Below are 25,605 nucleotides of genomic sequence, written 5' to 3'. Positions count from 1 at the left end.
AGAGAGTCATTGAGCACAGCTTAAGAAGAATGACAAGCATGACAAAAAATCAGTTTGATTTCATGACTGAGGGGTCGACCATGGAAGCCATTTCCTTGATACAACTTATGAAGAGATACAGGGAGTAAAAGAAGGTCCTTGATATGGTGTTCATTGACTTGAAGAAGACCTATGATAAGATACCGCAGAATGTCATGTGGTGAGCCTTGGAGAACCTCCAAAAGTCCGCAATGAGTGAATAAACAGTACAGCCCACAAGCATGGAACTGTGCGATGGTGGAAACATCTTACCTCGTTAGAGGCGACGGGTTCGTGTTAAATAAGCAGGGGCGCACCTTCCTGATATAGCGCATACATAAGTTGTTATAGAGATTTAGACTTGGAGAACAAGAGATCGTGAGAGTTGGAGATAAATGACTGGTGATGGCCAAATGGGGCCAAAGATATGGTGTCGCTAGCCAAGTTTTGACCGTTCAAGTTGATCATACTATCTTTTTAACTAGTAGTAGTTCATTTAACTACTGATGACAAGTGCTATTTAGGGAAGGAAACATCAATATTAACCCTGAAGTTCAGAGCTGCTACAAGTTCAGGACTGTTTTGTGCCTACATCATCTTGATGTACCAAGCTATGCTAAGAGGAGGTCTAGCTCTTACAAATAAGCCCCTTTATTAGCACACAAGATACAAACAAACTACTGACGTTCACAGAGGAAAAAGAATCTGTCACCCCAGGAGCTACAAAACTTGTACAGAGCAGAGCTAATCTTTCCATTTCCAAGCGTGTTAAAGTGCGCACTCGTGATTTCTCTTCAGGAAAAAAAGCCGAGAAGTTGCGGATGACGCTGAAGGTACAGAGGAGGAAGAACTGCAATACCTGTGGATGTTGCCGACGTTTCTCATTGTAGCTGAGTTGATTTCCAATGAAGTTGTGTAGTTTAAATGCAGTAAACACCATTGCCGTCAAGTACTATTGATTTTCTCTGCAGTGTGACATGAAACTAGTCTGGCATATATACCAATTGTATTGAATGAATTGCAGCAGTTGCAAAATTCAGACAGCATATATGTTCTTCTCCAGGAAATAGCAGTCATCTGGAATAGTAGTTAAGCACAGAAGTGATCTTCCTGATGTGCTTGCATCCATCAGATCCAATGCTTGCATACAACAGACTGAAAAATACAACAGACCGAAAACATAGAAAGAGATCTGGTGCTACTTGCATACATCAGAACAATCCAAGTCACAGACCGAAAACATAGAAAGAGATCTGGTTCTTTTTCACATTCTTGACTAGTTACTCTTTTCCGAACATGGTTATGTGCATCACCACCCAAACGAAGTATTGTGAAATCAGAGATGAATCCATTGGATCTCTGCCTCAGTACACACTTTTCCGACTAGAGCAGCAGAATGCTTTAAGAAGCCACAGAAGCATACAAGAATAAATAGATACGAAAAGATTACTCAAATGCTCTGCAAAATTCAGACCAACAATTTTCTCATTCATATCCAAAATTAATACAGTATGACTTGATAGTCGGTACATCAAGGACTTGCTTAGCTCAAAGCTTCACTCACACATACACACAAGAGTTCACCAACCAATGCTACTCGTCAGAAACTGCAACTTTAACTCATCACGACGCCAATGCCTAAGAATCCAAGTCAGCCAAGATTAATTTTACAGGAGGGTCAGCATAGTCTCCTGACGCTAGGCAGCTCACATGATTACTGTGTGTATCGACAAGTTCAATTCTACTCCTTTTTTCCTGCTACAAGCCGGGTAGCAAACGGGCGTTTTGGATTTTGCGGCGAGTGCGTTTTACGCTCTGTCTCGTGCCGGAATTGCAGTACATGAGCTTCCTTTTTAGGCTCATCTGCTTTACTTTGATTTATTGAAAATGCCATTTATTTACTTAAACCCTTACTTAGGACCAGGTGTGGATGTAGTGAAACTATACCGTACACATCTTAACAAGGTTTTTGCTGCCTAGCTAGATTGAGACTCTGCTGACACTCTTGTAAAATTACTAATGGCTGAAAGGGATTGAAGGAACACTAGAAATCTTGGTGATTAAGTGCAGAACCTAGAGATGCAAAGATTAAATGAAACTCATGTGTGAATGCTTTAGGAAGGACTAGCTTAACTCGAAGGTTCACCCACACGGACTCAAGAAAGGAATTGGTTCCTCTGCTTCCTCTGCTTTGCTTCCTCTGATGCAAGACTACCACCAGCAAGCCTGCACTGCTGATGATTTCGTCCTCTGCTTCCATCACCCGAGCGCTCATCCGTGGATTTGCATCGCTTGAGCAAAGTCCTGTCGACGAGCCATCTCGAGGAGGTGAGCTTGATAACGCCATGCGTGCTGTCTTGCTTTGAGCAGCTCCTCAGGGGACTTGGTCACGTCGGAGTGATGGATCCAGGGGTCGTTGAACTGCACCGTGTCCGCCATCTGCTCCATCTTTCGCCGGGCCTCTGCTCTGCTGCGCTCGATCTCCTGCCGACGGTTAGCCTCTTCTTTGGAGGCAGAGCGAGCCTTGTCGAGGCGAGCCATGGTGAGGCGAGCTTTCTCGATCAGTTCGCGCATGCTCATCTGCGGCTTCGATTGCGTCGCGCTCGCCGGAGATCCGGCGACCTGGTTCTTGATCCCGGAGGAGTGGAGGCAGGTCGGACTCTTGGGATCCTTGCCGCTGCTGGGACACGAAAGCTTGCTGCTACCCTTGATGTTGGCGGGGACCGCGGCATGGAGCTCGCCCCCGGAGCAGGCACCGCGCACGCGCTTCGCCGGCGGCGGTTGGACGTCGCGCACGGATCCGGGGCGCTTTGGCTTCTTGGCAGCCGCGGGGTTCGCCATCAGGGCGGGGTTTACGCGCACGTGGGAGGAGCAGGAGTGCAGGTCGTCGTCGGCGATCCGGCGCGGGAGCCGAGACGGCGGGAGCACCGTGGTGCCACCCATGGTCGCGGCCGTGGAATCGCGAGAGCAACGATCCGGCGCTGGGAGAGAGAGGAAGATGGATCGAGGGAGGCTGATCGGGGATTGGGGAAACGCGGCGAGCAAGAAAACAGGGACGCGGGAGACAGAGAAGTAGCGGCAAGCAATTTGAATCCGAGTCGGCCCAGGCATGGCTAAAACGCGCACTTTGGTTTTTGAATCCGAGTCGAAGTCGGCCCAGGCATGCATAGCTAAAACTGGCGGCAAGAGACTCGGATTCAAATTGCTTTCTATCTTTCCAACTAGCGCAGGCATGCATGTCTGAATCCGAGTCCAGGCATAACTAATTCCTCAGAAATCTAAAATCAGTTCTCCTGCCAGAAATCTAAAATGCAGAACTTTCCACTTCTCTCACCCTTGCGTCTGTTTCTAACTGAAACCCTGTCCACTGCAGAGTTAAACATCTTAACCAGCATGGTGCATCAAGGTCTTATTTCAATCCAGAGCAGCACTTAACCAGCATGTGTTTGTATGTGTGTCCAGCTGCAGGTCGTAACTCGGAGTTCTGTGATTGCCGCTTGTCAAATTGAACATGCCGGCTAAGTGTCAGTTTTGGTTTGCCATGTATGATCTCAGAAACCTGATGATCCAGGTTGCAAAGATTCCGAGATCCCTATCTCTGGATGCCGCAGAAAATAGGAACAACAAAACATGAAACATCCCCGCAAAAAAAAAAAAAAAACATGAAACATCGCACGTTGAATCACAATGTAGCTGATGGAAAATCAGTCCGGTAGCTGGTACCACACACACATGTTTATTTTCACTATACAAAACTGGTCTTGATATCTCGAATATGTACACTACCTGAGCCGTAAAAAGCCCATAATCCTAGCTCACATTTTTTATTATATATGCTACTGAATGTTCTCCATCATATCAAACCTCCGGGTCTAGAATGATTCGAACCGTGGTCGACACTGGAGCTGAACTCGTTATCGTTATGTCTATTGTCCTGCTTGATCGGCCCACGTATGTCGATGTCGTGTCTATGTCGGCACACCCATGGATTGGCGCGGCGGGCTGCTTAGGCTCCATCGGTGAGCTTATGTTTTCAGAGTTCAGCATTGCAGCAACATCTGTCATGGTGGGCCGATCTGCTGGATCTTCCTGAGAGCAAAGTAGTGCCACCTGAGCGCATCTCGTTATCTCAGCGGCTTCATATCTTTCCCCTAACAACGGATCCACAAGCTCATGCAACCTTTGGTCCTTCCACGTGCGCCAGGCCTGAAACAGTTTTTCAAAGGGATTGACATGAGAAAACTGCAGCGCAAAAGAAGGAAAATAATCTGGCAACAAAAGTAAACATTTCGTGAACGTGAACTATAAGAAATCTTGCTTGAAATAGATGTACATTTCACTCACATCTCGTACAAGATCACCAACAGTATCCCCTCGCTTGTCAAGTATGGTATTCTTTCGGCCACTAATAATCACCAGAACCAAAACGCCAAAGCTGAAAACATCTGTCTTCAGCGAGTAAACTCCTCGAGATGCATACTCTGGAGCCTTGTAACCACTGAAAAGCGAAACAAAAGATATCAAAACTGTAAGATTAGAACATCTGAAGGCAAAATGGTGGGAATCTATGATGATTGATATATTAGGTAGCTGATACCTGGTTCCCACGACCCTACTCGTGCGCTCTTCTGCTACATCTGAACTCAGTGCTCTAGCTGATCCAAAATCAGCAATCTTTGGGATCATGTTACAATCCAAGAGGACATTATGTGGTTTCAAGTCTCTGTGGACATAATGTCGTGGTGAGTTAAAGTTGCAGTTTCTGACGAGTAGCATTGGTTGGTGAACTCTTGTGTGTATGTGTGAGTGAAGCTTTGAGCTAAGCAAGTCCTTGATGTACCGACTATCAAGTCATACTGTATTAATTTTGGATATGAATGAGAAAATTGTTGGTCTGAATTTTGCAGAGCATTTGAGTAATCTTTTCGTATCTATTTATTCTTGTATGCTTCTGTGGCTTCTTAAAGCATTCTGCTGCTCTAGTCGGAAAAGTGTGTACTGAGGCAGAGATCCAATGGATTCATCTCTGATTTCACAATACTTCGTTTGGGTGGTGATGCACATAACCATGTTCGGAAAAGAGTAACTAGTCAAGAATGTGAAAAAGAACCAGATCTCTTTCTATGTTTTCGGTCTGTGACTTGGATTGTTCTGATGTATGCAAGTAGCACCAGATCTCTTTCTATGTTTTCGGTCTGTTGTATTTTTCAGTCTGTTGTATGCAAGCATTGGATCTGATGGATGCAAGCACATCAGGAAGATCACTTCTGTGCTTAACTACTATTCCAGATGACTGCTATTTCCTGGAGAAGAACATATATGCTGTCTGAATTTTGCAACTGCTGCAATTCATTCAATACAATTGGTATATATGCCAGACTAGTTTCATGTCACACTGCAGAGAAAATCAATAGTACTTGACGGCAATGGTGTTTACTGCATTTAAACTACACAACTTCATTGGAAATCAACTCAGCTACAATGAGAAACGTCGGCAACATCCACAGGTATTGCAGTTCTTCCTCCTCTGTACCTTCAGCGTCATCCGCAACTTCTCGGCTTTTTTTCCTGAAGAGAAATCACGAGTGCGCACTTTAACACGCTTGGAAATGGAAAGATTAGCTCTGCTCTGTACAAGTTTTGTAGCTCCTGGGGTGACAGATTCTTTTTCCTCTGTGAACGTCAGTAGTTTGTTTGTATCTTGTGTGCTAATAAAGGGGCTTATTTGTAAGAGCTAGACCTCCTCTTAGCATAGCTTGGTACATCAAGATGATGTAGGCACAAAACAGTCCTGAACTTGTAGCAGCTCTGAACTTCAGGGTTAATATTGATGTTTCCTTCCCTAAATAGCACTTGTCATCAGTAGTTAAATGAACTACTACTAGTTAAAAAGATAGTATGATCAACTTGAACGGTCAAAACTTGGCTAGCGACACCATATCTTTGGCCCCATTTGGCCATCACCAGTCATTTATCTCCAACTCTCACGATCTCTTGTTCTCCAAGTCTAAATCTCCAGCGGCGAGTCGGGGAGACGTAGTTGCCGGTGAAAACCGAGCCAACGGTGGGCGATGGCGGCGTTCCACGCCGTTACCTTGATGAAGGCATCGTCATGTGACTACCGTCGACCCACTCGTATTGCTCCAGGGAAAACCCTAGGATCTGGTGTTCCAGACCGGACGATGGCGGCACTGCGGTGCCGTTTCTCTCTTGGGAGCATCGTTTTGTGGAGCAGCGCTGGAAGTCGGAGACAGGAGGTGGAGCGGCTTCGTCTTGCACGGAGCTTCGGTGGAGATGTCAAGTCATGCCTGACCGACAGGTGCTACGCTTGGTCATGCCTGGTCGGTAGGTGCTACGCACGACAGATCCTCCAGGGCTTCAAGTTGTGTCGGCTGGTGGTACTTGGCAGCATGGCGCTGAGGTGTATCAGTGGCGACCACGACGTGTTCAGCTGTTTGTGCGCAGGGAGGAGGTGTCATTGGGCGCCGTGGTGGCGTCGACGATAGCTAGACCGAGCAAGGTTGATGCATCAATACAGTTCTGAAGATGGAGCGGTGGCAGTTGGCGGCGGCGGCCTCTGAGAGCACGCCGGACTAGTGTGTGCCCCAGACCCGGCAAGTGGCTAGGTTGGGGTCTCAGGTCTTAGATGTTAGGCTTGGCTGCGATGTCTGTTTGGTATTAGGCACAGGCTATCTGCGCCCCTTCATCAACTGGATAGGTGTAACGATATTTTGTTGCTTAGACGGCGGCTTTAGTCTTATTGTTGTATGACTTTGTAAGGTCTTGTGAGAATAATTAATAAAGTGGCCGTATGCATCGCCAGATGCAGAGGCCGGGGGTCATCCTCCTTTTCTAAAAAAAAAGAGATAGAGTTGGTTACAACAAGGTAGAGATAAGAGAGAATACTACTACCAACCTACCAATCTAATCTATATCAAAACAACTCCAACAGAAGATATGCGCTAGATGATATGGTGGTGCGGTGCAGTGCATATTGGCACGGTGCACATGTACATGACATGTTAAACACCCTCCCTTAATCACAACTTCATCAAGTTGAGATTATACTCGAAAGCTTCAAAGCTCCTTATTGGCAATGGCTTTGTGAATCCATCTGCAATCTGATCTCTGGAGTGTACAAACCGAATGTCAAGCTGCTTTTGAGCAACCCTTTCTCGGACAAAATGAAAATCTATTTCAATATGTTTTGTTCTTGCATGAAACACAGGATTGGCAGATAGATAGGTAGCACCAAGATTGTCACACCATAGACAGGGAGCTTGCTTACTTTCCACACCAAGTTCTTTAAGCATGGACTGCACCCAAATAATTTCAGCTGTGGCATTTGCTAGCGCCTTGTACTCTGCCTCTGTACTTGATCTAGAAACTGTTGCTTGTTTTCTAGCACACCATGAGATCAAGTTAGGCCCAAAAAATATTGCAAAGCCACCAGTTGAACGCCTGTCATCCAAGCATCCTGCCCAATCAGAGTCAGAGAAGGCACTGACAAGGGTAGAAGATGATCTGCTAAAACTGAGACCAACACTCAAAGTATTCTTGACATATCTTACTATATGTTTTGCAGCAGTCAAATGAATAGTAGTGGGTGCATGAAGGAACTGACAAACTTTATTGACAACAAAAGAAATATCAGGTCTGGTGAGAGTGAGATATTGAAGTGCTCCTACCAAACTTCTGTATTTCGTGTTGTCTTCTTGATTCAGAGGTGTACCTTCTGTAAGTGATAATTTTTCTGAGCTGGATAATGGAGTGGGTGTAGGTTTACAACCTTGCAGACCAGCCTTCTTTACTAGGTCAGTGGCATATTTTTCCTGAGAGAGATGAAGTCCATCCTTGTGTTTCTTCACCTCAATTCCAAGGAAATAATGCAAGTCTCCAAGATCCTTTAGAGCAAAGTCTGCCCCAAGTCTTTCAACAGTCATGTGATTGCTTCATCAGATGAATTTGTCACAATAATATCATCAACATATATGAGGACAAATATGCATGTGTTGGACTTGTTGTAAATAAACAATGAGGTGTCAGACTTTGAAGGAATAAAGCCAAGAGTTTACATTTTGTGACAAAAGCGAGAATGCCAAGCCCATGGAGCTTGCTTTAGACCATATAGTGCCTTGTCAAGTTTGCACACATGAGAGGGGTTGCTTTTACTTTCAAACCCAGGAGGTTGCTGAAGGAAATATGCCCTAGAGGCAATAATAGAAGTTATTATTTATTTCCTTATATCATGATAAATGTTTATTATTCATGCTAGAATTGTATTAACCGGAAACATAATACATGTGTGAATACATAGACAAACAGAGTGTCATTAGTATGCCTCTACTTGACTAGCTCATTGATCAAAGATGGTTATGTTTCCTAACCATAGACATGAGTTGTCATTTGATTAACGGGATCACATCATTAGAAGAATGATGTGATTGACTTGACCCATTTCGTTAGCTTAGCACTTGATCGTTTAGTTTGTTGCTATTGCTTTCTTCATGACTTATACATGTACCTTTTACTATGAGATTATGCAACTCTCGTTTATCGGAGGAACACTTTGTGTGCTACCAAACGTCACAACGTAACTGGGTGATTATAAAGGTGCTCTACAGGTGTCTCCAAAGGTACTTGTTGGGTTGGCGTATTTCGAGATTAGGATTTGTCACTCCGATTGTCGGAGAGGTATCTCTGGGCCCTCTCGGTAATGCACATCACTTAAGCCTTGCAAGCATTGCAACTAATGAGTTAGTTGCGGGATGATGTATTACGGAACGAGTAAAGAGACTTGCCGGTAACAAGATTGAACTAGGTATTGAGATACCGACGATCGAATCTCGGGCAAGTAACATACCGATGACAAAGGGAACAACGTATGTTGTTATGCGGTTTGACCGATAAAGATCTTCGTAGAATATGTGGGAGCCAATATGAGCATCCAGGTTCCGCTATTGTTTATTGACCGGAGACGTGTCTCGGTCATGTCTACATAGTTCTCGAACCCGTAGGGTCCGCACGCTTAACGTTACGATGACAGTTATATTATGAGTTTATATGTTTTGATGTACCGAAGGTTATTCGGAGTCCCGGATGTGATCAAGGACATGACGAGGAGTCTCGAAATGGTCGAGACATAAAGATTGATATATTGGAAGCTTATGTTTGGATGTCGGAAGTGTTCCGGGTGAAATCGGGATTTTACCGGAGTATCGGGAGGTTACCGGAACCCCCCGGGGGCTTAATGGGCCTACATGGGCCTTAGTGGAAATAGAGGGCAGCAAGGGGAGTGTGGGGCGCCCCCCCCCCCAAGGCCCAAACCGAATTGGTTTAGGGCAAAGGGGGCCTGCCCCCTCTTTCCTTCTCCCCCTCTCTCTTTCCTTCTCCCGAATCCTATTCCAACTAGGAAAAGGGGGAGTCCTACTCCCGGTGGGAGTAGGACTCCTCCTGGCGCGCCCTCTCTCTGGCCGGCCGCACCCCCCCTTGCTCCTTTATATACGGGGGCAGGGGGCACCCCATAAACACAACAATCGATCAAGTTGATCTTTTAGCCGTGTGCGGTGCCCCCCTCCACCATAGTCCACCTCGATATTACTGTAGCGGTGCTTAGGCGAAGCCCTTCGTCGGTAGAACATCAACATCGTCACCACGCTGTCGTGCTGACAAAACTCTCCCTCAACACTCGGCTGGATCGGAGTTCGAGGGACGTCATCGGGCTGAACGTGTGCTGAACTCGGAGGTGCCGTAAGTTCGGTACTTGATCGGTCGGATCGTGAAGACGTACGACTACATCAACCGCGTTGTGCTAACGCTTCCGCTTTCGGTCTACGAGGGTACATGGACAACACTCTCCCCTCTCGTTGCTATGCATCACCATGATCTTGCGTGTGCGTAGGAATTTTTTTGAAATTACTACATTCCCCAACAGTTGCTTCATGTACACTTCCTCTTCCAGAACACCATGGAGGAACGCGTTCTATACGTCAAGTTGTCTGAGACTCCAGCCCCTGGAAACAGCAATATACAGGACAAGACGAATAGTTGCAGCTTTTACAACTGGACTAAACATGTCTTCGTAGTCTATACCATACCGTTGCTTGAAGCCTTTTGCAACTAGTCTAGCTTTGTACCGATCAATAGTTCCATCAGACTTTCTTTTAATTCGAAATACCCACTTGCAATCGATCAAGTTTTTACCTTGCTGTGGAGGAACCAAATGCCATGTATTATTTTTCTTTAGTGCAATAAACTCTTCATTCATTGCCTTCTGCCATCGTTCATCACCAAGAGCTTGTTCAAGTGTGTTTGGTTCACCTGGTTCGCCTGTGGAACAGATCATGCCATATTTAGTTATATGCTTGTAATCAACAGGTTGTATTACCCCTTTTTGAAGCCGTGTGCGACGTGGTGATGGGGTGGTCTGTAGTGTAGCCACAGAAGATCATGTGGGCTGAACAGGAGTTGCCGTTGCCGATCCCGAGAATGATTCGCTAACTGCTGCGGCTGAATCTGCAGGACTTGGATCTTCTATGGCAGGAAACGACGTTGGATCCTCAGCAGCAGCCGCAAAAGATCTCGGTAGAGGGGGCAGCTCATCATTGCTGCATGATGGCGTATCGGCCTCGGATCGTGCGTGTGTCGAACGGTCACGTCCGCTGGATTCAGCGCCGGCGCGGGGCACCGCATCTGCTCCTGGCCCCACCCCGATCCGGCGAACCGGGGCACGACGTGCGTAGCACCTCGGGTGGGCGCCGAACCATGCATCGCCCAGACCCGTCGCAAGGGGCCGCGTGTCAGGCGGGGATTGTAGCGGCGTTGGAGACGCGCCTCGACCGGTTGGAGGCGACCGCGTGGCGCGCCCTGAGGCGGTCGGCGCAGAACGGAGTCCTGGCGCGACTGGCGTGTCTGTGCCGGCAGATCCCAAGGAGGATCCGGCCTGCTGCTCCTGCCGAACGGATCCCGAGGCGGATCTGCCTCCCGTCTCGCGACACATGAAATGTCGTTCTGATGAGGCGATTTCTTTGCCGTTTTCTTCACCACTTTCTTCGTTGTTTTCCCTGGTTTCACCTGCTTCATCACAAGACTCAAGTGTGCCATTAGTAAGAGGATGTGTCAGTAGTTGATCATCATAGTTTAGTACCCCTTGATCAAGGCCAAAGAGATTAGGAGGGAGGAGTAGAATTTCCTCACGAAGAAGGGCGCCGGCATTTGGATGGAGGTCAGCGAAGGGAAACTTTGTTTCATCAAAAACGACATCCCTGGAGATATAGAAGCGACCAGTGGAGACATCTAGGCATTTTACACCTTTGTGTTGGGCGCTATATCCTAAGAAAACGCATTGCTTTGAGCGAAACTAAGCTTGCGTTTGTTGTATGGGTGAAGATTGGGCCAACAGGCACACCCAAAGACACGAAGAGATTTGTAGTCGGTTTTTGTGTGAAGAAGACGTTGTAGTGCAGTTTCATTGTTGATAACACGACTAGGAAGCATGTTGATGATATGACCAGCAGTGAGAAAAGCCTCATCCCAAAACTTGAGGGGCATGGATGCACCAGCGAGGAGGGCTAAACCAACCTCAACTATATGTCTGTGCTTACGTTCAGCTGAGCCATTCTGTTGATGGGCATGCGGGCATGACACGTGATGTGATATGCCAAGAGTTTGGAAGAAGGAGTTTAGTTTTTCGTACCCCCCCCCCCCAGTCGGATTGGACTGCAATAATCTTACTATCAAATTTTCTTTCAACTAGAGCTTGGAAGTTTTGGAAAACTTGGAAGACGTCGAATCTTCTCTTGAGAAGATAGATCCACGAAAATTTGTTGTAGTCATCTATGAAGCTTATGTAATAAGTGTGTCTACCAACAGAACTAGGGGTAGGACCTCAAACATCGGAGAAGATTAATTGCAAAGGTTTGGTAGAAACACTAGTAGATATAGGGTAAGGCAACTGATGACTTTTTGCTCGTTGACAAGAATCACAAATAGTTTCAAGATCACGCTCACCAACATACATGAGCTTATTTTTCCTAAGTAATTTTTCAACTAAAGAGAAAACAGCATGTCCTAGTCGATCGTGCCACCGTGTTGACGAAAGTTTGGCAACACCATAGGCCGTTTATTGAATCTTGGATGCTCTGGAAGCAATGGGTAGAGCCCTCGAACGCATCTACCTCGATAGAGTATTTTCTTCGTTGTCTGGTCCTTGATCAAGAAAAAGAAAGGATGAAATTCAAGTAAGACATGATTGTCAATGGCAATTCTATGAACAGAGAGAAGATTCTTATCGGCACTAGGGACATGCAAAATTTTCTTTAGATGAATTTTACGGCGAGGGGTACTAAAAAACAAGTGACCAATATGACTGATCCTCGTACCTTCACCGTTGGCAGTGTAGATTTGATCTTTTCCATGGTACTTCTCCTTCATAGTGACCTTCTCGAGCTCGTTTGTGATGTGATTGGTAGCACCACTATCGACATACCAGTTTGTGTCAACGCCGTAGGAACCGTCCGCAGCTGCAGCAACTTTTTCCTCGTCTTGGGAGTCATCATCATCTTCATCATAGCGGTACCAATAGTCTTTGGCCGTGTGCCCAAGCTTGCCACAGATCTGACAGCGAGGGGCATCCGGACGAGACCTGGTGGAGCTGCCGCCGCGACGAGGTTTGGAGTTGGTGGAGCAAGCGCCGCGGGAGTTGGAGGAGCCACCACCGTTGTTGCTGCCTTCGGGCCGCCCTTTGTTGCGGGGAGAGCCACGTGAGCGAGGGCCACCACCATGACCGCGAGATGCAGCGTTGGCCGAGGACTTGAAGCCGCTGGAGGAGCCATGAAATTGGGCCATGCGCTGATCGAAGTTACTCAGCATGGCATAGAGCTCATCAAGGGTGACGGGCGTGACGCGGGCGTCGAGGGCGGAGACGAGCGACTGGTAGTCGATGTCGAGCCCATGGAGGATGTACGAGATCAACTCGTCGTCCTAGATGGGTTTTCCGGCGGCGGCGAGTTCATCAGCGAGGCCGCGCAGGGAGGCGAAGTAGGAGGCGACCAACCGGTTGCCCTTCTACGCATTGATGAGCGCAGTTCGGATGTTGTTGACGCGGCTGAGGGAGTGGGACGAGAACATGCCCACCAGTGCCACCCAAAGTTCACGCGCCGTGGTGATCGCGGTGACCGCGCCTAGGACCTCCTTGAAGAGAGTGCTCAGCAAATAGCCGAGCACTTGTTGGTCCTCCCTGGCCCAAAGTGGGTGGAGAGGGTTGGGCGCAGAAGTCTCCTTGCCGTCTTTGTCCTTGGTGACGTGGAGTCTGGCCGGTTCCGGCGAGGTGCCGTCAACGTAGCCGAAGACACCGGCGCCCCGCAGGTGGGGTGTGACCTGTGTGCGCCAGAGCACGTAATTCGTGCGGTTGAGCTTCTTGGTGACCTGGCCGTTGAGGCTAGGGGAGGCGTCGGATGAAGACATGGCTATGCACTAGATTGAGAGGAAGGGCTCTGATTACCATATGCGATGGCGGAAACGTCTTACCTCGTTGATACAGCGCATACATGAGTTGTTACAGAGATTTAGACTTGGAGAACAAGAGATAGAGTTGGTTACAACAAGGTGGAGATAAGAGAGAATACTACTACCAACCTACCAATCTAATCTATATCAAAACAACTCCAACAGAAGATATGCGCTACATGATATGGTGGTGCCGTGCGATGCACATTGGCACGGTGCACATGTACATGACATGGTTAACAGAAACCTCCAAAACTCCGCGATGGATGAAAATGCACTATTTATATGCAACACACACACACACGCACACACACACACACACACACACACACACACACACACACACACACACACACACTGTTATCCAGTTACACAAATAATTCATACAGTTCAATTCACACAATTCACAGAATCAAAAAACCGACCAAAGCAAAGCTCAAAAAAACTACAAACGGCAACCATGAATCGTACCCCCTCTGTATCAAAAGATAAGACATTTTTTGACACTATCGTACATAACTACAACTCACATAATTGAGAGAATCAGAACCTAATACAAATATGTACCAAATTGGTCTCTCCCATATTGTTACAAAACTATAAAAGGTCAATTTTGTTCACACCAGAACAGAGAATTGTTTGTTGGTTACAGAGAACAAATAGAACAGCCATGAACAATACATCTATATCCGTTGCATATATAAAGTAAAAGTTGGAAAAGAAATTCTATTTTTGTCTATGGAGTCACAACCGAGGTCGTGATAAATCCTTCGTGAACGCCTAAAAGCGGGAAACAGAGTGTCATACTGCCAGGTAGACACCATCTTTTGCATAACAGTCTGCTGCATGGTATCGATGCAATTGAAGAACGTAATCCTCCAGATGTTCCAGAAAAACAATGTTCCAAACCATATCCAGAAACCAAAGACAGTTCCAGCAATCACTGAGTAGTACAGCCACAAAGTTTCAAGTTCATGGTCATGTTCATTTGGCTGATCCAGCACTGTTGCAGAACTTGAATCATGCTTACCGAAAAAGGATTTCCCTCCGCTTTGTATTCCAAAGCAACCAACACCGATACAAGGATCGCTGTGACGAACAGCACATCAAGCCCAAAAAAAAAAGAAACAAATGCCAACAACGGCAGCTCAACAAAGCGCGGATGACGCGTCACCGCTACGCCCTCCAGAAACAAACCACCACAACCCGAGGCTCCGAACCGCCGCGTACCAAGCAGCACCTCCAAGAAGGAATGCGACGCCGGCGACGCTGCTGCCCAGACATGTCCTAGGGTTTCCCCAGCACGAGGAGGGGGGTGGGGATGGATATCGCCGACACCCTCCAGGAAGGAACGATGGCACCCGCACCGCATCGGAGCCGAAGAACCGGCAAGGATTTCTCCTGCACTCCAACCCCACCGCCCAACGGACCGGAGCCGACCACCCAGACCGCCGCCCACCACCATGTGCCATCGTGGTTGCGCCGCCACCCACGCCGCTTCACTGCGAACACCAACACGAGGCCAAGAGGACCGGAGAGAAGTGCCCCGCAGAGGGAGAAGCAGCACCGAAGCCGAACGGGAGGGAACCACCTCCACCACCGTCGTGCAGGAGGCCAGAACCTCCGACACCGTCGCAGTAGCCGTCCGGACGCGGCAGCAGGGCATGCCAGGCCACCCCTGGCCCGGCCAGGCCCGAAACAGGCCCACTAAGCCCCGCCGCCACGCTGCAGCAAGCCGGCGATGGTGCCGCCAGCACCCTGCCGCTCATCGCCTCTCCCCCGCCTCCCGGAAGCCATGAAGCAGACCCACCCCGCCGCCGGCCCGCCTAGGCCCAGATGGGGCCCGAAGGGCCCAAATCTAGGCTGAGCGGGCGCCGCCAGACCGCGGTGCCGCGTCGCCCCGTCGCCATCGGCGACGCCGCCGTCCAGAAGCCCGCCCCCCGCTCGCGCCAGGAACTCCCGCCGTCGCGCTGGACCGCCACCGCCTAGAGACACCGCCCGGGGTCTCCCCGTCCCGCGCCGGCGGACACCCAAGAGGGGAAAGGCCAGGGGGGCGCGCCACCAACGTCGCCCGGGCCAGGCCCGCAGCGGGCCCCGGCGACGGCGGCGGGGAGGAAGGGGGAGGGGGAGGCGCGCGGGAGAGGAGGTTGGGCGCGGCCGGCCGCTCGCGGGGGCGACGCAGTCGCGGGAGAGGAGAGCGTGTATCTGAGGATCCTTTTTGCAAAGTGCTACCGAATCATGCTTACATGGAGTGCTCAGGGGGAGACCACAAAGTCCCAGGTTGTTGCTGTATATTGACGGGTCATTGAGTGTTTGGAGCTGATTGCCTGTAGGTATCTCTCCTGATAGTAGATTGTTGGACATATTGAGCAAGCTTAGGCACAACAAATCTGATATGCTTGGAGGAATACGGCCCAAGAGTTTATTTCAGTAGAGGTCAAGAGACTCCACATTTTTCAAACTGCCAATGTTTTTTGGGATACCACCGGATAAATTATTTCTTGATAGGTTCAGGAACCGCAGGGCTTGATGATTTACTAACTGAGCAGGAATCAAAGGGAGTTGCTTGACAGATCAATACCAATTGTCTTATGGAAAGTATAATCACGTCCCTTCCAGATTGTGTCCATCTGACCATCATATGAATAATGTGTACCAGTGTACATATAAGGCATATCCCAAATGTTTCAAAGCTTGCAAGTTGCAAGGATAGCACTTACATCCATTTCTGGTGTTGTCTCTACCATGTAAGTAAAGTTTGCGAAACTTACTGGAATAGAACCTATAAGATTGTTTTCAGCTAGGTCAAGCAACTGGAGATGAGAGAGTTGTGATACCTCCCAAGGAATACTTCCATGAAACATATTTGACCGTAGTCGGAGAATTCTTAGCATAGAGAGGCTAGCTCCTATCCATGAAGGAATTGTGCCAGAAAACATATTGTCTCCAAGATCCAAAATTACTAAGCTTTCCAAGCTCTGTTTTCAAGGCGTCCCTAAGGCGTCGCCTAGGCGACGCTTAGGCGTCAGGGCGCCCTGCGAGGGCAAGGCGTCCACCTCGCCTTAGGTGGGTGTCTAAGGCGTCCGCCTTAAGCTATAAGGCGTCCGAGGCGTCTGCCTAGGCGTCCGAGGCGTTGCCTTAGTCCATTTTGGACGCCTTAGCTTGCCAGGCAGGCAGGGGAGCTGTTTTAGGCGGGAAACAGAGTTTTGGCGGGAAACTGGAATCATGTTGGCGCCAACGGGTAAGAGGGGAGAAAGAGAGAGAGAGAGAAACAGCCCCCAATCCACACACTCCTCCCCCTCCTTCTCTTCAGTGGCTCCTCTCCAGCAGATCTGGTTCCTCCTCCTCTCCAGCAGCTCCTCCCCCTCCTCTCCAACGGTTCCTCCTCTCCAGCAGCTCCTCCTCTTCCTCCTGTCCAGCAGCTCCTCCTCCTCTTCCTCCTGTCCAGCAGCTCCTCCTCATCCTCCTGTCCAGCAGCTCCTCCTCCTCTGCAGTACAGCAACAACAAGCAAGAGCAACAGTATGCCCAATGCGGAGGGGGAGGATTCAGACTACGTTGAGGATGATGATGATGTGAGCAATGACGATCAAGAGCCAACTAATGTTGACCAAGATGGTGAAGACAACACCAATGCCAATGAGTTTGATGATGATGACTTTTGATTGAGACTTTGAGAGTGGAGAGACATGAGAGAGCTGAGCTGGCCACCTTTATCCCTTTTGCTATGCTGGAATTATCTATTATTCTGTTTGTCTTATGTGGACTACTGGACTTGTGTCATTTGAATTGGTTAATGGTTATGTAATATGCCATGCATTGCAGATTGCAGTTGCACTCATACTTGCTATCTTTCTTTTCACTTTTGTTCGCTGCCTCACTTTTATTTCTATTTTTTGTGGAATGTGCACTGGTAAGTGATACATTATTCTAACATATTTGTTCATGACTTCATGTTGATGCAGAATTCTGTTGGGGAGAAAAGCAAGTGCAAAGAGGATGGGGGCTCTACAACAATCAGTTGCAAGGTGTGTATGGTTGTATGCCTAGTTGCTTAATGCCTACCAAATTCTACTTAATTCTGTTGCTTACAAGTCTCTAAGGCGTCGCCTCGCCTTATGCCTCAGCGCTTAGGCAGTGAGGCGCCCCCCCAGCGCCTCGCCTTGCCTTACCGCCTTAAAAACATAGTTTCCAAGTTCTTTATAAGAGATGGAAAATATCCAGAGAAGCTGTTGTTGGACAAATGTACTGATTCTAATGGAGAAGCATCATTCGTCAAGGTTGTGACTTCTCCAACAAAGGCATTGCTTGACAAATCCATGTATGTAAGATTAGGCAGGTTCCATAAGCAACCAGGGAGCATTCCAGACAGGAGATTGTTTGATAGATCCAAGAACTGTAGATGACGTTGCTTACAGAAATCCTTGTTGATGACACCTGTCAACCTGTTACTGGACAAGAATATGTAGTTGACAGATAGGAGCGACAAGCTCGCTGGAATCTCTCCCTCCAAGTGGTTGCTGCTAAGGTCAAGGAATTGTAATAAGAATGATAATTTACCAAACCCCGATGGTATCATGCCTGTAAGATAGTTATTGGACAAGTCGAGCACCCGTAGGGAAGATGCTAGCTCTGCGGGGATTGAGCTGTTGAAGCAGTTGCCAGAAAGGAGGAAGTACTGCAGGGACTCCCATCTGCTGATCTCCAGTGGAATGCTTCCGGTGAAGGAGTTGTTTGCAATACTGAAAAAGCCAAGTTCAGTCCAGTTTGAAACCAATTCTAGCGGGATGCTGCCACTGAGGTGGTTGTTCTCAACATCAAAGTTTAGCATTTGGCCCATCATTGGAAAGGACGGTGGCAAACCTCCAGATAGCTTGTTCCACGATAGGTTCAAGGACTCAAGACTAGTCAGATTACCGAATTCACTCGGTATGAGTCTGGAGAACATGTTGGAGGACATATCAAGAAATAGTAAATTTGGAACCATATCTGGCAGTCTCAGGTATTGAGCCCGAGAAGAAGTTACCTGATAGGTCGAGGTCCTCCAACCTAACGTTGGTGCGGTTCAGGATGAACTGTGGAAAAGTGCCGTTGAGATTGTTATCATTTAGATGTAAGGTCTGCACGGTGGACAAAGGCGAGAACTTGGCAGGGTCTGGGTTGGTCAAGTAGTTGTTTCCCAGATCGATGTAATGAATCCATGGGAGCTTGCCGAGTTGATGGGGGATCGCACCATCAAAATAGTTGTCGCTCAAATCCAGGTAGGTCAGGGTGAGCAGCAGCGATATGTTTGTTGGGATGGTACTGACGAGGTTGTTGCCACAGAGGTCGAATGTGGTGATGTTCCGGAATGCCGGGAAGTACAAGGCGTCGAGCGTGCCATTGAGGCTAAACCAGGATAGCTCGAGTGTGGTAACATGGCCAGCATTGTCACAGGTGATGCCGAACCAATCACAGGTCGATTCGGCACGCGACCATGATGACAGGTAGGTGGAATTGAGCAAAGTGGACTTCCACCCGGAGGAGTGCTTCTCCTTCCGGGCTGATTGCACTGGCCATGCATAGCAGCATATGCAAAGCTGTCAAACATGAGAGCTTGTATTGTGGTGCCATCGCTCAAGGGTGTGGCTGGATAGACTCTGTGTTTGCCCCTCCAGTCGAACAGCCAGCATGTCTATTATAGAAAAGATTTACTGCTCTTGAGATGTCAGCTGCGTTGGCAAGAAAATGGAGGTCATTAGTCAGCAGAATAGGTTGGCAATAGTAGAATGGGTCAGCAGTGGGTTGGCAGTCTATTATACAAACTTGTCTGGACGGGCATATGTCTACAGAGACTGAAGACTTGGGGTCATCCTGTGAAGAAAGCACCGAATCTGTCAGTGTACAGGACCCAGCCAACAATGGAAGCTAGCCAGTATGGTGGTGAATGAAACCGACGGCCAATTATATATGTGGTTGTGGTGAATGAGACTGTCCGTTAACAGAAAGCCAAGTCACCTGCCCAACTGCATTGCCCAAGTAACACAAGCTAGTCAATATCTGGGAGCTGACTGTTGAAGCTCCTTTTTCCCCCGAGGACACACAAGCTCCGTTCAACAGTGCCATTGTGTCACGAAAGAGAAGTCGGTCAATCGGAGTGACCGCAAAGGTTCAACATCACTGTTGCTAGAACAAATTACCAGCCATGAAAAAGGTTTCCAAAAGGAGCAGCGAAATCAAAGAACAGGAAAAAAGCCAGAAAATACGAAGTAACATAATCTAGAAAAGAATGACAAACTAAGTAGTATCACAGGCCACAGGAAAGGAACTTCCAAAAAGTCGCAAAGGAAAGTGATAACTCTTAATTAAGCAACAGCGTTGTATTTGAGCTTCTGTATCTACAAATCACCTAGTTATCCAGGAGCTCTTTTATGGTACAAATGCTAATTTCAGTATCCCGGCAAACCTGCTGTGCTTCTAGAATGAGATGAAGAAGCATATAGGAATTAGTTATCACAAAAAGAAGACAGAAAAGGTTGGTTACCCAAACAATAGCCGTAATGCAAGAGCACAACAACTTCGATAGATGCAAATACTGAGATGGTTTACATGCTGGTAAACAACCGAGTCTGCAGGTTAACTCTGAAGAGAGACGACAAGACACAAGTATCCAAGGGCTGCACAGAACAAAGCCTGCATTCATGAAATGAAAACCAAAAAAAATGAAAACTCGAATCTCTACAAGATTACAGTTTTAAAATTACAGAACACTAACCAGGCTGGAGGAACAATCAAACTAAGAACTATTCGAGCAATCGATTCCAACTTCAGAAAAGAAGATGACTGGAAAGAGTGCACAAGCTCCCGGTCAGAGAAGGCATGCGACAGGGTGTACTACTCCAGTAAAAAGCTTTGCTTGATAAGACCAAATGTGCAATACAGAGAGTAGTATTTGGTAAGATGAGGATACCATACACCATACACAAACACATCGCAGCAACTGCAAAATCAACAAAACAAAAAAGAGCAGCCACAAAATAGTTGAATTGGTTGTCTATTTCCTACTGCGACTAGTACAGAACTGTAACTTTTCCCTCTCCCTCCATATGACAAATCAAGCACGTAATGCTTACCTCCTCTCGGGGAGAAAATCTACTCGCCATTCAAAGGGAAAGAGCCAACTTATTTATTTTTGCACTGTAAAAACATAATTTGTTTTTCCAAGTTCAGAATTTTTTATTTCAAAGCAAATGTAAGGATTACTTTTTCTTTTGTGACTACAGGGAAGAAGCCAAGATGCACAAGCGTGCATACCACAACACACACACATTCACTCGATCATCATCTGGTCGCACACTTCACTGAAACTGCTCCAATGTAGTTCCAATGTATGGGTAGGTAGGCTCGAAGGCAGTTCCAATGTATGCTACCTGAAACTGCCCTTCTACTCTGAACAACAGGAAAATCAAGCACAATAGGCTTTAGAAATATTATAAGATTTACAACACACGCTTACAAAAACATGAGTGAGACACAAACCATTAGCCTGACTAAAGCTACACCACAAACTTGTCTAGAACCTTGAAACAAAATATGTCCACTGGAACGTTGGTAATTCTTGAGCGTACTGGGAACAGAAACAGATATAATTATCACGACGCTTACATCTTGCTTCATCTTCATTTGGTGTGGTATCATTCAATACTTGGACAGCTTTCTATACCTCAGATATCCTTCATCTTCCTCATAACTTTCTGTTGCATGGCATCTATGCAACTCAAGAAAGCACATCTCCAGGGCTTCCAGAAAAACAATGTGCCAAACCATATCCAGAAACCAAATATTGTTCCAGCGATCACTGAGCAGTACATCCACATGGTTTCAAGTTCATCATGATGTTCCTTTCCCACATCTGATGTGGTTGTCGGACTTGAACCATGTTTACATGAAATGTTCAATAGAGAGCCACAAAGTCCCAGGTTATTGCTATAAATTGACGGGTCATCCAATGTTTGGAGTTGATTCCCTGTAGGTATCCCTCCTGATAGAAGATTGCTCGAGAGATTAAGGGAGCTGAGGAATATCAGGTTTGATATGCTAGGAGGAATAGGACCTGATATCTTGTTCCAAGAGAGGTCAAGAGATTCTAAAAACTTTAGGCTGCCGATATCCTTCGGGATACTACCAGATAGACAATTTCTTGACATATTTAGTAACTGGATGCCTCTAAGATTTGTCAACTCCAGAGGTATAGCACCAAAAAGAGAATTGGCAGAGAGATCAATACCTGTCACAAATGCATCTCTTCCCCGGAAAATGTAATCCTGTCCTTTCCAAATTACGACCATAGTGCCACTGTATATATATCCAAAGGTGGCATATTGTAGGACGATTTTTATACCTGGCTGCATCGTGGGTGCCTGCCTCATGAAGGATAAGTTGACGAAACTTTCTGGTATGGAACCTATAAAATTATTCTCAGCTAGATCAAGCAGTTGGAGATGGGAGAGTTGTGATAGCTGCTAGGGAATATTTCCATAGAACATGTTCGATCGCAGTCCGAGAATCCTCAACAAAGGATTGCTTTGCCCTATCCATGGAGGAATTACACCAGAAATATTATTGTTCCCGAGATCCAAAATAACAAGGCGTCTGAAGTTCTTCAACACACCTGGAAAGCAACCTGTAAAGTTGTTGTCTGACAGGTGCAGGGACCTTAGTGAAGAATTACAGTAACTTGAGGTTGGAATTTCACCAGCAAAAGCATTGCTCGATAAATCTAAGGATTGCAAATCTTTCAAGTACCAAAAGCAACCAGGAAGCTTACCAGACAACTGATTGTTTGATAGATCCAAGAGTTGCAAAAGTGCCAACTGACAAAAGGCCGATGGCAATTCTCCCATGAAGCTGTTTGTGTTTTTATCTTTTACCACCTTGACAGACGGCAACTGCCTGTCGTCAATATTAGGAATGATACCCGTAAACTTGTTGCCAGACAAGATGAGAGCAACAAGATTTATCAACGCGGACATGGTTGCAGGAAGCTCTCCATCAAGGTGGTTGGATCTGATGGCAAGGAATTTCAAAGATGTTGCATTGCCGATATGAGATGGTATCACTCCAGTAAAGTGATTCTTTGACATGACCAAAAACTGCAAGTTCGGCAAGCTGCCCATCTCTACTGGGATGGAACCAGTAAAGTTGTTGTTTGAGAGGAGGAGAGTGATTATCTCTTTACAGTTACCAATCTGCGATGGGATGCTTCCAGCTAACAAGTTTTTGGCAACATCGAATACCGCGAGATTAGTCAAGTTTGAAAACATCTCTGGTGGGATGGTACCATCGATATAGTTGTCATGTACAATGAACCAGGACATTCCTTGAATCCTGGCCAAAGATGGTGGCAAACTTCCAAATAGCTGGTTATGCGCCAGATCCAAGTGCCCGAGATTAGTAAGGTTCCCCAACTCGGGTGGAAGAGTAGAAACCAAACCAGCATTTCTGATATTGAGTTGCTCTAGTAACTGAAGCTGCCCAAGTGAGGCTGGGATGAACCCACCAAGTGAATTGTCGCTCAGTGAAAGAACTCGCAATCCAGGTACTAACCCAAGCTCCTCTGGGATCCCTCCTGTAAGATTATTTTCGTTGAGAAGCAGTATCTCAAGCTTCTGGAGCCTCGAGAGTGAGCGAGGCATCACACTAGAGAATCCATTAGCTGACAGATCTAGATACCTCAACCTTGGGACCATTTCCGGTAGTGAATCTGGTAACAGCCCTGAGAAGTCATTACCTGACAAATCAAGGAATTGCATCCTCACAATGGTGTAGTTGAGGATGAATTGTGGGAAGGTTCCACAGAGATTATTGTTAGCTAGAGATAATAACTTCAAGCTGAACATAGGCGAGAACTTGTCATATTCTGGGTTAGTCAATTGGTTATTTCCCAGATTAACCTCGACTAGTATTGGTAGCTTGCCGAGTTGGTAGGAGATGGCACCGACAAGATTGTTGCTGCTCAAGTCCAAAATGGTGAGCGTGAGCAACAGGGATATGTTTGCTGGAATGGTGCCAACAAGATTGTTGCTGTTGAGTTTGATCTTGATGAGATTCTGGTATGCAGCAGAGTAGAAGGTGTGTAGCGTACCATGGATCCCAAAGCCGGAAAGGTGGAGCTTGGTAACATGTCCGGCAGCATCACAGGTGATGCCAGACCAAGAGCACGTAGAGTTGGCAATTGACCACGAGGGCAACGGGTTGGCACCAATCAAAGTGGACTTCCATCGGAGTAGTGCTTCAGTTTCGGGGTTGATTGCCTTGGCTGTGCATAGTAACAGGAAAATTGAGATGTGGAAGAGTTTCTGCAGTACCATTGCAGCAGGTTATGGTGTTGGTAAGAAAATGGCAAGCTGCAGGGTGCTCTATGCATTGCATTTGGAAATAGCTAGAGTACACACAGAACGAATACATAATTGCACAAAAGTACAAATATGTTGTAGTGCTATCGCTGAACAGGTATATATGGGTGCAAAGACTTGAGAACTGGGGTCGTGGGAGCCCTGATTCCCATCCTCATAGGTAAGTGACTAGTCGTCTCCAGTAAGGTCATAACCGATGACTGACTATGTGGTCATAACCGATGACTGACTATGTATGTCAGTTCACTGTACCTCCAAAATGTGACAAAGAAAGAAAAACGGGCACAACCCTTCATGTTAGTTTGCCCATGTGGATGTGAGCTTATGTACTAAATCATCAGATTATGGAAATGAGTTTTCAAGGACGGCACCCACAAGATTGTTGTTGTTTGGGTTGATGAGATTTTGGAAAGCTGCAAGGTAAAAGCCATGGAGCGTACCATTGAAGCGGATGTTAGTGGATCTCGGTAACACAGACGACAGCGTCATTCACAGGTGAAGCTGAACCAAGAGCACATAGAGTTGGCCATCGACCACGAGGACAACAAACTGGCACCAATCAAAGTAAACCTCCATCAGAGTAGTGCTTCCACTTCCAGGTTGCTGTCTTGGCTGTGCACATTAGCAAAAACAAATTGAGAGGTGGCAGAATGTCTGCATCTAACAATAATGTGACTCAGGGAGAAGCCCATCCAAATGTGCCTGATAAAACAATGATATCGTAGCAAATGGCCATGCCACCGCTGGACTGATTTTAGAATTACAGATACTAATCAGGTGGGAAGAACGACCAAATTAAAATCTGTCTGGGCAATCGATTGTGACTTTGGAAAAGAAGACGAAAGGAGTGCACAAATTCCCGGTCAACAGAGCGCGTGGAATGGGGTGTACTAGTTCAACAGCTTGCTTGATCAGACCACATGTGTAAGATAAGGATACCATGCCTCAGACAAACAAATTTCACTTTCGTAGTAGCAATTGCCGAATTAAATAAATAAATAAGGCGGCCAATGAATCTGCCCCGTTTTACATATGAAGACATAACGAGGTCACATATCTCTTTCCTCTCCATTGTACTGAAAAAACAAGCAGATTGAAGATTGGACAGATGGCCTAAGAAATGCGTACCTTTCCCAGAGACTCCTAGCCGCGGCTGGTCTGTCGACCGGCGGCCCCGACCAGGGTTGGGGAATGGGCGCTCGTGCGGGGTGGTGGTGGACGGCGAGGTGGTGCCGGGCGGAACGGTCTCGTGTTTTGGTAGGGGGTGCTCCGAAGCCGCGCGGCGGCGGGGGAGGGCGACGGCGGCACTGCCGGCCGCCGAAGCGGGGCGGCGAGGTGCAACAATCGGCAGACAAGCATGAAGATTTTTATCTTTCTCGAGACATTGACAAGCATGAAGATAGAAGTCAGTAAACTAAGTTGGGCCTTCGGCCTCCCCCAAAACACCGTTGCGCCTTCGGCCTCCCTCAAAACACCGTTGGGCCTTCGGCCAGGCCCAGTGAAGAGACCACTCACTCTCTCAGTCAGATCGAATTCTGAATAAAGAAGTTTAATTTGTTTGCCAAAAAGGGTAGTGTGTAAAAAATGGGGGCTGCTACGCGTCGGCCGCCATCGCCTCGCGAGCCGTGGGATCTGACATAGATCTAGTGGGGTCAACGTCTTATCTCTACTTTGCGACAAAGACCTTAT

The 25,605-nt window shown here is 47.1% G+C and overlaps 3 pseudogenes; all 3 read right to left on the bottom strand.

Moving 5' to 3' along the window:
• Window positions 1-12,869: 12,869 nt before the first annotated feature.
• Window positions 12,870-13,008, bottom strand: LOC123132814 (uncharacterized; annotated as a pseudogene).
• A 3,469-nt stretch (window positions 13,009-16,477) lies between these two features.
• On the bottom strand, window positions 16,478-25,335 carry LOC123132377 (LRR receptor-like serine/threonine-protein kinase SIK1; annotated as a pseudogene).
• On the bottom strand, window positions 20,661-24,363 carry LOC123132376 (LRR receptor-like serine/threonine-protein kinase RGI5; annotated as a pseudogene).
• Window positions 25,336-25,605: the final 270 nt, after the last annotated feature.

The sequence above is a fragment of the Triticum aestivum genome, chromosome 6A (genome assembly GCF_018294505.1).
Source record: "Triticum aestivum cultivar Chinese Spring chromosome 6A, IWGSC CS RefSeq v2.1, whole genome shotgun sequence".
NCBI lineage: Eukaryota > Viridiplantae > Streptophyta > Magnoliopsida > Poales > Poaceae > Triticum > Triticum aestivum.
Note: the sequence above shows the minus strand (reverse complement) of the source record. Positions and strands in the feature narration are given on the sequence as shown.